Genomic DNA, 17,690 nt, shown 5'->3' on the forward strand with positions numbered 1-17,690 from the left:
GCCACAGGCACACCGTTGCTCTGATCCACACTAAACTTGATTGTACAAACACCGTTCTGGGGGTCTGCCATTATAATAGCAACACCACAGGCCCCACGTGGCCCCCAGGGGCTCCTGGCTGCCACAGGCATACCGTTGCTCCGATCCACACTAAACTTGGCACAAACACCGTTCAGGGGTCTACCATTATAATAGCAACACAAGGGGCCCAATGTGGCCCCCGGGTGCCCCTGGCTGACACAGGCACACCGTTGCTCCGATCCGCACTAAACTTGATTGCACAAACACCGTTCAGGGGTCGGCCATTATAATAGCAACACAAGGGGCCCAATGTGGCCCCCAGGGGCCCCTGGCTGCCACAGGCATACCATTGCTCCGATCCACACTAAACTTGATTGAACAAACACCGTTCAGGGGTCGGCCATTATAATAGCAACACAAGGGGCCCAATGTGGCTCCCAGGGGCCCCTGGCTGCCACAGGCACACCGTTGCTCCAATCCACACTAAACTTGGCATAAACACTGTTCAGGGGTCTACCATGTTGGTGGTTTGCCACACCATGGGCCTGCAACATGATTTGCATAACATACAGACAATGTTTCTTAATTATACAAATTTAACCAGATATTGCAATTGTTGTATTGTTATTTTGTGTAATAATTAATCAAAACGTCCCAAAAAATCACGTTTATATTAATGTCCATTTTCCAAGTTTGCCAACATTTTAGCTCACTCCAAGGAGGCTATGCATATTTTACAAACCACTCATCCAATTGACTGTACATTTTGTGGTTCTTACATGTTTCTATTTTTTATTAATGAATTGCATTTGTTTTCTTAATGAAAATCTTGGCCGGATTTAAAAGGCATTTTTAGAATCGGCCCCAGGCCTAAATGGATTAATGCAGTGGTTCTCAACCTTTTCAGGACACAACCCCCTAAATTAATAATAATAGCAGATCTACATGCTCACGAGGATGTAGATTGGCTATTTTCACAATTTCTGCATAATATTTGTCAATTTGGCCAATGTTTAATTTAAACTGTCACTCTAGAGGTATTAGAAAGTACTTAAACTGTCACTTTAAAAATGTGTAGCTATACAGAAGTGATGACCATGGTAATCAAATGGCTATTCGCATAACAGGTTTACCAGGCAGGCAGTGAGTGGTGGGCTTGCACATACCCCCCTATTCATATGGATAGGCTACTTTAACACCTACTGTAGGTTTCCAGCGGTGACTGTATGTGCATTGTGCGTGTCTCAGGCTACCTGGCTCCATTACTGTGATAGATGAGATTTGTTCAAAGCAAACTTTTAGTTAGCACGCACACATCTAAAGGCGCTCGTGCATGTGACGTCAATAAATGACCGTCCGCCCTGAAAAGAAAACCCCAAAGCACCACTGGTAGCAGCTCTGCACAGTCATGTATGCTGATCAGCGTAGCTCCTATATACAGTATCACATGACCACATCATGACCATGACATCATGTACAGTACATATGAGTTTAAGTTAACTCCGACATACAGGAGTAGGCAGGCACCCAGGCACCATTTTTACCCTTGGGTAAAAATGCTAATTAAGTTCAAGCCTACAGATCATTTTGGTCACTTTATCATCTAATCAGGCTTTTATGAACACCCTGAACAGTTTTTAATATTTATATATTTGATGTAAATGTTATCTTTCCCCCCAGGCTCAGGGCCTCTCCACATACACACCCATTGTAACTTCAAACTTCATTAAAAACACACACTATTTTTTTCTGGTGACTCATACTACCCTCCTAATACGTGAGCAGGCCGTGTTTTCTCAATAACCCTTTTCATTTATTTTTAATAATTCTTTGGGAAAATTTGAAAAATTAAAATTATTACAAATAAATGAAAAATTGTATCGAAAAAAAACATGGCCTGCTCATGTATTAGGAGGGTAGTATGAGTCACCAGAAAAAAATATAATGGAGTTTGAAGTTACAATGGGTGTGTGTGGGGAGAGGCCCTGAGCCTGGGGAGGCAGACCCATGCAAGGCAGAGTTTTTTTAAATGGAATATCCCTTTAAATCCCGATACTGATTCTAGAATTATTCCTCTACACAGTATTACACAGTATAGGCAAAATTCTTGTGTTACGAATTGTGTGTACATCTTGTAGATCAGTGACTTCACTAGCCTTCAGATACAGTATATGACACCAAAGTAGCTTACTACAATTCTAAGGTCAAATTATTCTAAATAAGCTTGTGACCTTGACCTTTTATCACTGAACTGTACTGTCTGTACTGTACTGTCTGTACTTTTACTGTACTGTAAAAACAGTGCAGTAAAAGTTTGTTTATCGGTGATGACACTGATTGACAAATTGTAGCATTCCCTGTGGGATCATAAAGCACCAAATAGAGTGTCTCGTTTGGCTTGAATAAAGCATAGCCTTATTAGCCTACTACCAAGGTTGTCCCGAATATGCCATTTCCTCATATGTGACACAATGTTACTATAGTCCGGCCAGTTTGTGCAGTATTTTGATGGAATCGCGCACTTTTTTGCCTGAAATGCTCGGACTACAATCAGTCTAACCGGCTTGATTCCTCCAGACTCAAATCTAATCCTCATCTCCTTGCTTGAGGGAGCAGGGATTTAAAGTTCCTTGAAGTACACAAGTTCCTTGAAGTACACAATAAAGAGGAGCTCAAGTGGGACACAACGCACGTGAGGATAAAGAATTTGCAACTATATTGCTTTTATCGCCTGAAGAGGTTCGGAGTCTAGGCTACTGCATCCTCAGGCTGGACTACAATAGCTCCATTGAGAGTGTTCTGTCACACCTGGATTCGCCCACGAGAATTATTAAAGTTATATCACTGGATTGATCCAGACAGACAAACAGTCTTTTAATTATATAAAAGAAAATAATGTGTGAATTAAATCAAACAAGCCACCTGTCCTGTTCTCTGATTGGCTGTAGCACGTCTCTACTCTCAGTGCTGTCACAACCCATGTTAGGCTTTTAGGTTATAGGACGGCAAAAGGATCATCTGGGCTAGCATGTTGCATTGTGAACCGGGCTTAAGAAATCTGTTATACAATCCGGGATGAGGTGCGTGTGTGCGCGTGTGCGTGGGTGCATCCGGCAGTGGTAGGTCACGTCAGACAGTGGGTAGGTAGGAGTCTATGGCATCTCAGTGATGTCATGATGACTCAGACATGCAACAAATCGGTCATATATCTGCACAAAAAGGGGTAAATTGCCCCCATTGATTACGGAAGGGTACTTTAGAAATCTGAAGATACCCTTACACTTAAACCTTATGCTGTATGTTTACTGTTCAGAGAGAAAGCAATGGTGCACAGTCATTTAGATAATCATCTGGGGACCCCCTCCCCAAAATAATTCCCTGACCCAGAGGTTGAGAACCACTGCTTTAACTAACCAGAACAAAAAAATAAGCCATGTGCATAGATTACACAGATTATGAGTTCCATTTGGTTCCATTTGTATATAGTCACTAGTAAGACTACCCTAAGCATAAAGTAACACGTAGGATTTACTTTCACACATATTCACAGTATTTAAAGCATTGCCTTGTACAGACTGCATACAAACAAACCAACTGACTGTGGGGGGAGGGGCAGCTTCTCACTCACACAGTTTTGAGTGAGTGCAGTGAGGGAGATGGGGGATGGGGGATGGGCAGGCAGCACAGGTGAATTTGATCAGTGGCTGATTGCATTGCAAGCTAGTAATCAGCAAGTGGGCTACAGTGGAAAGAATGAGTGAAAGGGTTTCCCTGCACAAGGTGAAATCTTTGAAAAGAGTGGAGGAGAGCTTAACTCAAATTGGTTAACAATCGGCAGACAAACAGGCAGGCAGGCAGGCAGACAGACAGACAGACAGACAGACAGACAGACAGACAGACAGACAGACAGACAGACAGACAGACAGACAGACAGATAATGTTAATTTAACCTTGCATCATGAGACTTAGTGTTCATTTGGTTCCATTTGTACTGTCAGAGCAGTGTAGATGTTGTTGACTAAAACTATGACGAAAAGTATTTGTCGATTGCATTTCTTTCACTGACAAAAACTAAATAAAAACTAAGCTGTGATGACTAAAACTAAGACTAATTATATTGACAATTTCGTCAACAAAATCAAAACTAGACTAAAACGTTAGGGAGGGACTAGTGGAGTAGAGAGTCATTTTATGTTTGGTTGTTCTCAAGTGTTGCGTGCTGAAAATAGCAGATCTACAAGCTCACAACGTGTCGCGCAACGCGTTGTGAGCTTGTAGATCTGCTATTTTCAGCACACAACCAAGTGTAAAATCACTCATTACGATGCCATCAAGGCCTGCCAAAATACATTTTAGTTGACTAAATGAACTGTAGATTTAGTCGCCTAAAAATGTATGATATTTAGTCGACTAAAATTAGACTAAAACTAAAACTCTTCAGGTCACTAAATTATGACTAAAATTAAATGACATTTTATTCAAAACTAAATCAAAATTTGTTGTCAAAAACAACAGTGTCAGAGTCCCTGGGCCTGAACAGTGGTTCTCAAAGTGGATTCCAACCTGGAATTCACTTTGAGAACCACTGTGTGAACAGAATATGAACATTTTTACATAACAGCATGGTAGCAATATCAGAATAATGATAGTTGACAAAGTAACCATCTTGGTGGTGCCGGTGGTGATAACATTAATATCCAAAGAAAACATTTGCCTTGTCATGGCATGTTCGGGGACATCATGAGCATTTAGCAATACAAAAGATTTGCATTCATTCAACCTTTATTTAATTTCTCGAAAAGATCAATTGAGGGAGATCCTCATTTACTACTTTATTGAAAATAGATGTTTTGATTTATGTAAATGTGGGGGTTTCTGGACTAACGCTGGTATTAAACATAATTCTGGAAAAAGTAGCCTATTTATACATTTGCAGGCAACTGAATAATGGGGATGCAGTAACGCACTGTAGCTTATGAGATACTGCAAATCAATTATCAAATTATAATTGCCATAATTATTCCTTGCAGCTACAAAAATGATGTCATACAACATGTAACTCAACATTAAAGTAGGGCTGGGTGATAAATCTCAGACCTGACTTTCTTTTTTTTTAAGATTAGTTTTTTGGGCTTTTTATGCCTTTATTTGTTAGGATAGTAGACAGACAGGAAATGGGGAGAGAGATGGGGAATGACATGTGGCAAAGGTCGTCCGGATCGGGAATCGAACCGGCGACCTGCATACCTAGACTTGTGGATCTGCTATATTTTAAAGATTCACTTAATTTTTCTTCCTGTGCATTTACCCGCTGGAAAAAACAATGTCATTGCTTAATTGCAGTGCACTTAAAACTGACCCAAAAACAACAAATGTATCGATAATTTATACCTACAATCGACAGGCTGCAGTCTAAGGCAGATTTTGGTTTCGGAAAATGATTTGAAAAATGCTCCCTTCAAATGTTCTGGGTAGCTATAATCACTGTAGCAGGTCCCCCAGCAGCAACGTTTCACCATGGCCGTAATAATGTAATGTAAATGTTTTTGATATTAATTTGCCTATATACCAGTAAGACTCCCTAATCGGGTCACATTTATGATCGGCTACTTTTGACTATTTTCCCATATGTTTTTCCCAGGGGGTCCGTGGGGAGCCCTGGCGGTGGCTGGGCCCCTGGGTACCCCCTGGGTGCTGGCCCCGTCTCTCCCGGTCGATGGGGGGCCAAGGTACGGGCTTTTTAGCGGGTTATGGGAGCCAACTTTGGGTGGAAGTGTTTTGCTACGCTGTCGTCCAATCCTCACAGTTAGGGAGAGGGCTTTGCGACAGATCAATCATGCAGTAATCATGCAGATCTACAAGCTCGCAGCACGAAGCATTGTGAGCTTGTAGATCGTCTATTTTTTGGCAAAGAGATTTGGTAGAGAGTGAAAAACTACTGTATCAAGTACATATATTATGTACCTTTTACCAATTATAGAGGGTTTAAATAGTACTGGATATGCAGCTCGGCAAATAAAAGGTGAATTGATCCCAGTGTATGACAGAGGATGATATCACGATAAATTAAATCTCCACAATATGATTATTGTGAGTGTTTTTTATCACGATAAACGATAATATCGTATATTGTCCCATCCCTACGGTCTGAGGTGCTTTGGCGGTCTTCCCCGAATTTTGTCTGATTACAGCGGGGCAGGGCTACATTCCTGTGTCCTACAAAAAATAAATGTTGAACCTTGTTCATGATTGGTGTGTTTTTCAGCTATAGTTTTTGGTCTTATAACCCTTCCAGTAAATCTCTTATGAAAATCTCTAAAGAAGTCAAGAATAACAGACGAGCTGTAAAGTTAACTTCACAAAGCTTAAGTCTATTGACCCCTCAGTCATGACATTTTCAATGTCCCCCTTCGACCAAGATGGATGAAAATGCTAGTTTGTTCACTGCAGAACTTTATTAACAGTAGCTCAACATTGAAGATGTTGAAATCACATCTCTCAGCCTGTTCTCAGGCCTGCTAAGTCACACACAGTAGTCATATTGCATTGAATTGTAGTTTACCATCTCAGTGGCACCAACAACACTTAGTTAGTGAGCTTTGTATCGATGTCATTCCAGTCCTGCATGTTTACTGGCTTATATTCCACTTGTATGGTTGATCCTGAGGGCAAGTCAGGTGTTGAAACAGTAACACACCACTGTAGGCAAGAGACATTGACCGAAGTGCTGTACATGGTGCATAAATGACAAACAGGCCTACCAGTAAGACTCCCTAATCGGGAGATAAGCGACCGTCAGGTCACATGTATACACAAAGACGGATGTAACTGGCATTGGTTCCTAGTTGTGTGGACAATGTATAGTTTTGGTTGGCTCAGAGAATGTGGGGTGTACCGATTTTCGTGATTTTAGGGCAAAATTTGTAGGAGCAGTGTCCAAAAATGTGTTTGAAAAAATCGGCCTGATGGGGGCGCTATATGGGACAGATCCATGTTGATGACATGAGTGTAGACATACTGTGTAGCGATTTGCGCAGGAAAATTAAGGAACATTAAAAGCCAGCGAAAAAACAAATGTGTCTTAGGAAGAGATTTAAAAACATCAATAGAATGCCTTGTTTGTGTTTAGCTATGTCACATTTAATCACATTTGACCCTTAAATACCCTGCAGTGACATATTTTCATGTGTTTAATTGCAGCTGTCCTGTTAATGTAGTTAGTCCTGTTAATTCACATGGGCGGAGCTTAGAACCTAATTATCTAATGTCCTCCTAATGTAGGATTTTGTCAGATTGTTAAAACTTGAGTTGTGTTGAGTTTATTCAACTTTTGAAGTGAAATATGTGTTCTATGGCTCAAAATAGATTTTTTGACATGCTCCACATATTAGTAAAGCAAGTGGAAAGTGGTGTCCTGCTAATGTTGTAAACCGCAGGTTTGAGCTAAAGGGTCCTGCTAAACCACATCTACCAGTATAGGTGTGTGTGTGTGTGTGTGTGTGTGTGTGTGTTTTTGTGTGTGTGTGTGTGTGTGTGTGTGTGTGTGTGTGTGTGTGTGTGTGTGTGTGTGTGTGTGTGTGTGTGTGTGTGTGTGTGTGTCTGTGTGTGTGTGTGTGTGTCTGTGTGTGTGTGTGTGTGTGTGTGTGTGTGTGTGTGTGTGTGTTCGTACACTCAGGAGGGGGGTTCCTCCATATGTCGATGGAGTGTGTGTGTGTGTGTGTGTGTGTGTGTGTGTGTGTGTGTGTGTGTGTGTGTGTGTGTGTGTGTGTGTGTGTCCGCGCGCACGCACGCTAATTCAAGGGGGTGGAGGGGTTCCTCATTATGCCGATGGAGGGTGTGTGTGTGTGTGTGTCCGTGTGCGTGCGTGTTCATTTGGGTTTGCCGTATGTTCGATAACCACACACCATATTATTCAGTCAAACTTGTTCAGTGGAAAGCATTTCTCTCTCATGGATCAATTGGCTCCCATGGTCAGCCAGGCTTCAATTACCAATATGCACAAGCTCAGTATATACTCTACTCTACATGTTAATATGGTTATAGCCAATAATATCACTCCCTGCGCCCCTTTCCCTCTGTCGGGTGGAAACCTCATTATGTCCCAGATTGTTACTAACCAGAATTGAAATTCAAAAGTAGCAGATCGGCAAGCTCAAAATGTGTCACTTATAGTGCTTATGTGATGCTTTTGTGTGATGTAGGGATGGGACAATATGAAAATGTCATATCACGATTATTGTGACAAAAGAAATTGTGATTTACGATATTATCACAATAATCAAAATCCATTATCCTGAGGCGGACCATTTGCCAAAAAAATGCTATTTTTGCCACAGACTTTTGATAGAGAGTAAAAAAAAAAGACTGTATCGAGTATGTATATTATAAGTACCTTTTACCAATTATAGAGCGGTACCGGATATGCAGCTTGGCAAATAAAAGGTGAATTGATCTGGTTGGAAAGGAACTGGTTGGAATAACGTGTTCCTTCTGCGCGCTACTTCCAACCGGGGCGTTGTGAGCTTGTAGATCGGCTGTTTTTGGCTCAAGTTCTCAGAATTTGGACACTAGGGTTCAAGTGGTTAATATAAAAAAGGAGAAAAGAAAACTTTCTATCACTCAAAGATTTGGAGGACCCCCTGTAGTAACTCTGAGGACCCCCTAGGGGTCCCGGACCCCTGTTGAAGACCCCTGACTTAGAACCCTGTGTGTCTCTGCACTGCGGCTCATGCACCTCACGTCACATGTATGAAGTATGGTCGTAAACAAAGCAAATGCAGAGTTTTGTCAGAAAAGCCCAGCATTTTAAATCTAGACAATACAGTATCGAGTTTCTCCCTCTTCTCTCTTTCTGCTCTAGAACTTGTTTCTCTTTTTTCATCGCTTCATTTTCCTCATCCCTCTTGATAGAATCAAAGTGGAACAAACGTGAGTTAAGTAAAGAGACAGAGGGAGCGGAAAATCTACGAAAAATATGGTGTGGAGTGGTTTGAAAGGCCATGCGAAGGGTGTGATTCTAAAATCGATTGAAAGTCACAGTCTCTCCCTTCCTCTCTCTCTCTCTCTCTCTCTCTCTCTCTCTCTCAACAAAAAGGAAAGAGGTTCACTAAAGCAGTGGTTCTCAACGTGCGGTCCGAGGATTCCCTTATGGGTCCTCCAAGGTCCCCAGGCTAGATGATGAAGGTTTCCCACCCGATGCTTTTAGTTCATTCAACCTCCTCTTTGTGTTGGCTGGGGGCGCATCCCCTCATTCCAACATGCTGCCTTTCCGAAATCCACCCATTCCACACTAACCCTAACCCTAACCTCTATGGACGTGCCGCCACTCAGACAATTAGAAGTCAATGTCGGAATGGCAGCATGTCGGAATGGAGAGCGGCCCCCGTTGGGGACTGTGAAGAGACGCTCCACATATACCGGTACTTCACCCCCGCAACGGCATGCCATTGCACACCAGGAACAGCTGATATACAAGCTCACATCGCCCTGAGCTTGTATATTCCCCCCAGCACCCCTACTTCCCACGGTAATGTCCTTTACATGAAAAGTTTGAGAACCCCTGCAATGCACAAACAATACAACAATATACATCCATGCAGACAGACAATAACATTGTCTATTATATACTGTAGCTGAATGGCTAGAGGACTGTGAACCAGCCCAGCTCCCTGCATGGTCTGTGTGGGTGTTGTTCTGGTGGCTGTGGGGGTTGTATGGTATATTGATGGTGTTGCAGAGTCACTCTGCGGTACAGAGAAGCCTTGAAGATCTACCAGAGGTGAATGGAGTTAAATCCACCATCATCATCCGTCTCTATATCTGCAGCAGCAGCACTGCTGTAGCGCTAACATGGTTACAGAGAGCTCCCAGCAGCCAGCACACAGCGCTGCCTCATCCCCACAGACACACTCTCTGTCTGGAAGACACTTTCTATCTATTAATAAGACTCTCTCTCTCTCTCTCTCTCTCTCTCTCTCTCTCTCTCTCTCTCTCTCTCTCTCTCTCTCTCTCTCTCTCTCTGACGGTGTCGGATCTAGTCGTTGTGTTGCACTAATATTTCATTAGCACTATTCTATGTATTTTGTTGTGTATAGGATTATTTTGATTGCAGCATTAGTATCATTATTTCAGTTAGTTTTTGTTCTTGATTTTATTTTGAAGGTATGGGCCAATTAGTTTGCACAAGGGGAGTCTACTTGAAGGATATAATAAGCCAGGGAGGCATTATACCATTCCATTGTCTATATTTCAGAAAATTAATAAAAAACACCAAAACATTACGCTTCATTGGACAATGGACTTGGTCGGACGATTTGTTCCCTATATGCCTCAGTGGCCGATTTTGAGTTTATGTTATAGTTTGAAGACAAATCACCAGTTGGGTTGTGGCCTCATCCATCCATCCTCCTGTCTACAGTACACCTACCTACAGAATACCTACCTACAGTACACATACCTACAGTACCTACTTTGCCTTTGGAGAACAGCCTACTGCCGCAGAGAAGAAGCTGAGCTTGATTTGTTGGGGGAGGTTGGACATTTTGCCATTTTGAGCCCTCCATGCAAGCCCTGTCCTCACTTTAAGGTCTTGCTCTGTTGAATTTACCCATGAGCCCAGGTAGACACTGAAAGCGCAGCGCCTCCTGTTGGCTGTTAGAGGTGGGTGGGAGGAGGATGTTACCTTATGTAGATCACCTCACTTTATTTATCATTGACTGTCACTGGTAACGGCTTCTTCACTAGTGTTTAATATCAGCCTATCATCATCACAATATTGTCATGGGTTTGAATCTGGTCCCACTGTAGGCCTATTATAAAACAATATACCATCTGCCATCTAGCTAAATGGTCCCCTGGCCGAAAAAAAAAAAAAAAAAAACATTGAAGATTCTCACGCTAGAATGGGGTTAGGTTCAAAATTGGTGAAAGCTCCCCTTTAACACTGAAGGATTGTACAGTATATAGCTTGTGTTCCTGGCTGCTTGCTCTCCATTTCAGCATGATGTGTGATGTAATGAATAGACTCTATCGACACCGTCAGGACCAAACCTTGTATCTCTCCACCTTTCAAAATGTTACGTTACTTTTTGTATAAACTAATGCCCTGCTTCATCATGCAAGCATGCCTGAACGAGAGTACAATACAAGCTCACAATGCTTTGTTAGCCTGTTGATCAGCTATTTTAACTACATTAAAATGTCCAAATAATAATACAACAAACTATTTTGGACATACAAGGTTTCCCACCCGATGGCGTCGCTGTGGTTTGTTGCCTCCACAAGGAAGCCTGTCAGGGCTGTGTGTGTGTGTGTGTGTGTGTGCGTGCGTGCGTGCATGCGTGCGCTGCATGTGTTTCCGTGCTCTAAGCACTCTCTACCTAGAGATTACCCTTCAATTTACAGTGGGCCACAAGAGCTGCTGACTTGGCGATTTCTCGACGGAGACACTTTGCATATGTATTGACTGCGTGTGCGTACGTGTGTGTGTGTGTGTGTGTGTGTGTGTGTGTGTGTGTGTGTGTGTGTGTGTGTGTGTGTGTGTGTGTGTGTGTGTGTGTGTGTGTGTGTGTGTGTGTGCGCGTGTTCATTGTGCAGAGAAAGTGACTGTATAGATCACAGTTTGCCTTTGATACTGCCATGCCTCTTCATTTGCTGCCACGCAAACTGTGTGAGAGCTTGTGTGCTGAGTGTGTGTGTGTGTGTGTGTGTGTGTGTGTGTGTGTGTGTGTGTGTGTGTGTGTGTGTGTGTGTGTGTGTGTGTGTGTGTTTCGGAGACGGGGGATAGAGTGTACTTGAGCACCTTGTGTCTTATATCTTTATTTTAACTACGGTTATTATTTCGTTTCACCCATTGGTGTGTGTTCGGACGCTTGTGTACGTACGTGCGTGTGTGTGCGTGTGTGTGCGTGTGTGTGTGTGTGTGTGTGTGTGATGCAGTGCGGTGGGATTGGTCTTATTCCCAGGGCTCTGAGACAGCACTCCAAGGGGTCATAAATATACACGAGCATCTGTTTCAATTTCATCACACACACACACACACACACACACACACACACACACACACACACACACACACACACACACACACACACACACACACACCGTCCCAGCAAGTAGAAGGGCGTTGCCTTTTTTGTTTAGTTGTCTTTTCTGTCCCCTGACAATGCTGACACCTCCCAGTAGGGGCCAGCACCGTCATGGCACCTGGGACAGAACCATTTGCATAATCATGAGTATTCATGAGCAGACTGACATGCAAATGCAGTTTATTAAAACTTATCTTTTTTTCAAGGCCATATGGTGGACAGTGCACAGGGAGAGAGTCGAGCTCACTTTGGATTAGTTTATGCATGTTATTAGAGGCTGGCCGTGTGGCTGCCCCCGTGTGTGTGTGTGTGTGTGTGTGTGTGTGTGTGTGTGTGTGTGTGTGTGTGTGTGTGTGTGTGTGTGTGTGTGTGTGTGTGTGTGTGTGTGTGTGTGTGTGTGTGTGTGCGCGCGTGTGTGTGCGTGCGTGCGTGTGTGTGTGTGTGTGAGAGAGAGAGAGTGTCAGAGATAAGTAGGGACACAGCCTAAAGTAGTGCTGTGGTTGTCATCAACTTTATACATATTATCATTGCTGTCGGGCAGAAAAGTCTCTATATTTTAACTTTTTTCTTTTTTAGTTTTTTCCTAAGTTAACGCCCTACTTGATCATACTACAGCGTCCCACAAAAGCATCAGAAGTATATCAGACACGCAAGCTTGAAACGCGACACAAAGCGTGGGCGCGCCAAGCATCGCATCGCGTTTTGAGCTTGCAGATCTGCTACTTTTTTTTAAAAGATTTGTTTTGGGGCTTTTATGCCTTTATTGATAGGACAGTAGACTGACAGGAAATGGGCAGAGGTGGGGAGTGATACGCGGCAAAGGTCGTCGGGAACGGGACTCAAACCCACGACAAGCTGTCACGCATACCACAGAGCCTATGTGGTATGCGTCTGGACCGGTAGGTCAGCGGGAGCCCCCGCAGGTCTGCTCCTTTTATGCTTTTGAATTTGAATTGTGGGAAGTAACTTTTTTGGACATACAGTTCAGTATAGGCCTATGAGGTTTCCACCCGACAGAGACAATATACTGTAAGTGTAAGTAAGAGAGAGAAAGAGAGAGTAATCTGTCCATCTCAGAGACAGAGACAGTTCTGTTTGTGCAGCGTGAGTGATGCTCTATTCGTCGAGCAAATACATAGAAAAATAAATAAAAAATAGAATAACAACCAAAGATTTTTTTTTTCTGTTTGCCTCCTGTCAGAAACAACCCAAACAAAGGAGCTGAAAAGGGTTATGTGTCATTCAGTATACGGGTGAGATATGAGTCAGGTTCTCTGCTTTCTAGCCCTGACACACTTCCATCCATTATTTGCTAATGCTGTTTCTGAGCATTAGCACTGCAAGGGAGCCATGGCTGCTAATGTTGTTAATACATCACTGTCGGATGGAAACCTTGTCCATGTCCAAAACTGTTCCTTTTTTTTTGGAGCGGTGCCTGCTGTACCTCTTTAGCTTCTTCTATGAAACGGTAGAGTATATGTTCTCCTATATGGCAGTGAATGCTGGACCCTGAAGCCTACTCTACAGAAGTCTCTGGACGGGTGCTACACCAGAATGTTACGTGTAGTGCTCAACATCAGCAACAGTACACATGTTACCAACAAGAATCTGTATGCTGGAATATTAAGGGTGAGCGATAAAATAGCAGCCAGGAGAATTAGACTTGCAGGACACTGCCAAAGACACTAGGAACTGCCAGCCAGCAAACTGGTGCTGTGGAAACCAACACATGGGCATCGGTCACGAGGACGTCCCACACTAACATATGTGGATGTACTCAAGAAAGACGCAGGAGCGCAAAGCACCAACAAGCTGGCCAGATGTATGGAGAACACACACACACACACACACACGCATGCGCACAGTCGTTGGGACAGTTTTCAGACAAGGAGGTCTATTTTGAACACGTGAATAAGAGCAGCTCTTATTCACGTGTTCAAAATAGACCTCCTTGTCTGAAAACTGTCCCAATTCCGGCATTTACATTAAGAGATGATTGCCATTTTGCTATTATGTCAAGTGTGAGTGTTTATTTTAGGTTAAAAAGATCGTTTTTCTCTACTCTAATGTAAACACTTTAAAGCCATGTAAAAATGAATGCAACACATGTTTAGGCTTAGTCTAAAGCACATGTTTTGTCAAGGTGAATTTCATTCTGGTTCATTTCATTGTCCTAAGGGATATGTTTGCTTGTTTTCTTGGTGAATTTCTTCATCTGATGGTGTCCTAAGAGGTCCTATTTGTACAGTTTAAGAGGCATATTATTTGTTTGTTGTAAAGCCCAACTTAAGCCATTTCTGGTTAACTGTTTAATGACTATAGTGACTTATTTTGTGTTACTATAGACTCATGTTTAATGCATATTATTTTTGTCATATTTGTTCTATAGTTGTACGGTGCTATCAACGGTGCTCAGTGCTACAATAAACAGCATCAGTCAGAAACTCTACTGTCTCATCAATATCGTCCATACCAATCCGGGGGGCTGTTACAGTAAAACTCAACGCTGGATGGGAGAGTACAACTCAGCACCGGATGAGTGAAACTCATCACTTGATATGAGACCAGAGAGATATCATCGATACAGAGACATCCATTCTGTGCTTTCTTCCCTTCCTGTGAGACCTCATCGGAGCACCTGTGAGTAAACAAAATGTCTGTCATCCAATCAAGAGGCTGTCAGTCTAGCTCAAGTCATCGCAAGCTCATTAAGCATGAACCGCCTGCCTACACCAGAACCGACAACATTCAGTGGAGACCCTATGAAGTTTGTTGACTGGAAGTTGACATTCATGGCCCTTATTGATCGGAAGCCCCTCCCACCAAGTGAGAAAATGTATCTGAAAATGTATCTAAGTGGAGAAGCACGCAAGGCTGTGGAGGGATTCTTCTACAGAGACTCAGAGGAAGCATACAGAGGGGCATGGACAGTGCTGCAAGAGAGGTATGGGAACCCTTTCATCATACAGAAAGCCTATAGAGATAAGCTCATGAGATGGCCTAAGATAAATGCGAACGATCCTCTGGCACTGCGAGAGTTCGTTGACTTCTTACAGGGATGCACAGAGGCAATTCCCCACGTCAGAGGACTGGCTATTCTAAACGACTGTGAAGAAAATCACAAACTGCTCAATAAACTCCCTGAGTGGATCGTAAGAAAGTGGAGCAGAATCGTAGTTAAGGAACTGGACTTGACCGGAAGTTATCCAAGTCTAGCAACCTTCAGAGCGTTCCTGAACAAAGAGGCCCGGATAGCCTGTAACCCCATAGCCTCCCCCTTACTGTTCAACTTCAAACCCACAGAAGAGAAGTTTCCCAAGAGAGCCAGAGCCTACAACACGAACACAGAAAAGAAGGATGACACTGCAGAGACAGAAGACTCAACAAGTAAGGTAAACGTGAAACCACCATGCACTGTCTGACACACAGAGCGATTCTACATTCATCCTAGAAGATCTGCTTGACAAGCTGAATGTGGAAAGTAAACCAACGAAGCTGAGTCTCAGTACAATGACAGCTGTTGACACAGTCATAACAAGTAAGAGTGTCAGCGGTCTACAAGTTCGAGCACTCCATTCTGGAAACAACGTCAGTGTACCAGAAGCCTACACTCGTAGCTTCATCCCAGTGGACAAGTCTTTCATCCCAACCTGGAAAACAGCACTGCTGTGGCCTCACCTCAAACACCTAGCAGACAAGTTACCTGCACTCCAAGATTGTGAGGTGGGACTGTTAATCGGCTGTAACTGTCCATCAGCACTAGCTCCACTTGAAGTCGTCACAGGCAGCAAAAACGAACCCTTCGCACAACGAACAGAGCTGGGCTGGAGCATAATAGGCTCATTTAATCGTCATCCAGACCAAAAGGGAAACAAGAGTTTTGTGCATCGAGTTGCAGTAAAGGAAATGCCATCGCCATCAAACACTGACGTCGATGATGTTCGCTTCACACAATTCCCCAGTGACAACAATGGACAGAAAGAGTTAATCAGTGTTTCATCAGGTAAAGAGCCCAATGAACTGATCGAAGCACAGGATTGGTGCAAAACAGAAAGCCCACGTCTGCAAAAATTCAACAGAGCTACAGCCACTGAACCTCTCAAACTCAAACCAGGTGCAATTCAACCACAGCATGCACTTGGCCTTCAGTGGACTTCAGGAGATGACACCTTCGGATTCGGCGTCGACATGCAAGATCAGCCTTCAGCGCGTCAGGATGATCCACAGCAAGATGATATAAAGCCACGGTGGGAGAAACGGAAGGATGGTATTCAACCACGGTGGGAGGAGTGGAAAGATGGTATACAGAAGCTCAGAGAAGTAACAATCCCTAAATACTACACCCCACATAACTATGACTATGGCTTGCTCTTTGGCAACACACAACCTCCTTGAGAGTATGAGAAGAGATGTTCAGTTCATTGTTGATTACTGTGAAAAGAAATGGTGGAAAAGACATTTGTATTGTGCTACACATTTTGCAGTAACATTATAGTGGTCAATTGTTCTAGAAATCCTGTATGATTCATTCATGTTTATGCCTTTCATCATAGCAGGATTTGGTGGGAGTGTAAATGACCGCCAAACAAGTTTATTAATATTCAATTATGGTTATAGTTGTTCTTCTTTATTGATAGATTGGTCTTTACTCTTTATCTATCCTTTCTGTTGCTACATTTGAGAATGTTTTCTGGGTATTGTTTACAAAAACGTCCACTGGGTGGCAGAGTTCCCCATTGTATACATGTTGCTTTCAGTCAGTTCATGAGTCACCTTGAGGGGGATTCTGGGAGATTTTATAAAAAGCAAGATGGCTGAAGCCAGTCCAAAACAAACTTTTGTCACAGATAAACAATAAATAAGTTCATGTTTAACACCCCTTGGAAGGCGGAATGAGGTTAGTAAGATAAATAACATGATCATTTCATAATATGTCAAGTGTGAGTGTTTATTTTAGGTTAAAAAGATCGCTTTTCTCTACTCTAATGTAAACACTTTAAAGCCATGTAAAAATGAATGCAACACATGTTTAGGCTTAGTCTAAAGCACATGTTTTGTCAAGGTGAATTTCATTCTGGTTCATTTCATTGTCCTAAGGGATATGTTTGCTTGTTTTCTTGGTGAATTTCTTCATCTGATGGTGTCCTAAGAGGTCCTATTTGTACAGTTTAAGAGGCATATTATTTGTTTGTTGTAAAGCCCAACTTAAGCCATTTCTGGTTAACTGTTTAATGACTATAGTGACTTATTTTGTGTTACTATAGACTCATGTTTAATGCATATTATTTTTGTCATATTTGTTCTATAGTTTTACGGTGCTATCAACGGTGCTCAGTGCTACAATAAACTAGCCTGGCGGGGCCCGACGTCATCTGCGTTCACTCACTCATTCCTTCCACAGTATAACGTCTGGACTTCCGTTGATTGGCAGCGAGTATACCGATTATTCTCTGATGGGGGCCAATCAGTGACTGCTTCCGCACTATGCTTCCGCACAACAAACGTAGTCTTCCTGACAACAAGTGAAAAGATTTCCCTGATTGGTCCATGTGTAGACGGTGACGTAGATGCATGCTGCAGGCT

Source organism: Nannobrachium achirus, assembly GCF_963921795.1.
Source record: "Nannobrachium achirus genome assembly, chromosome: 1".
In the NCBI taxonomy this organism is placed as follows: Eukaryota; Metazoa; Chordata; class Actinopteri; order Myctophiformes; family Myctophidae; genus Nannobrachium; species Nannobrachium achirus.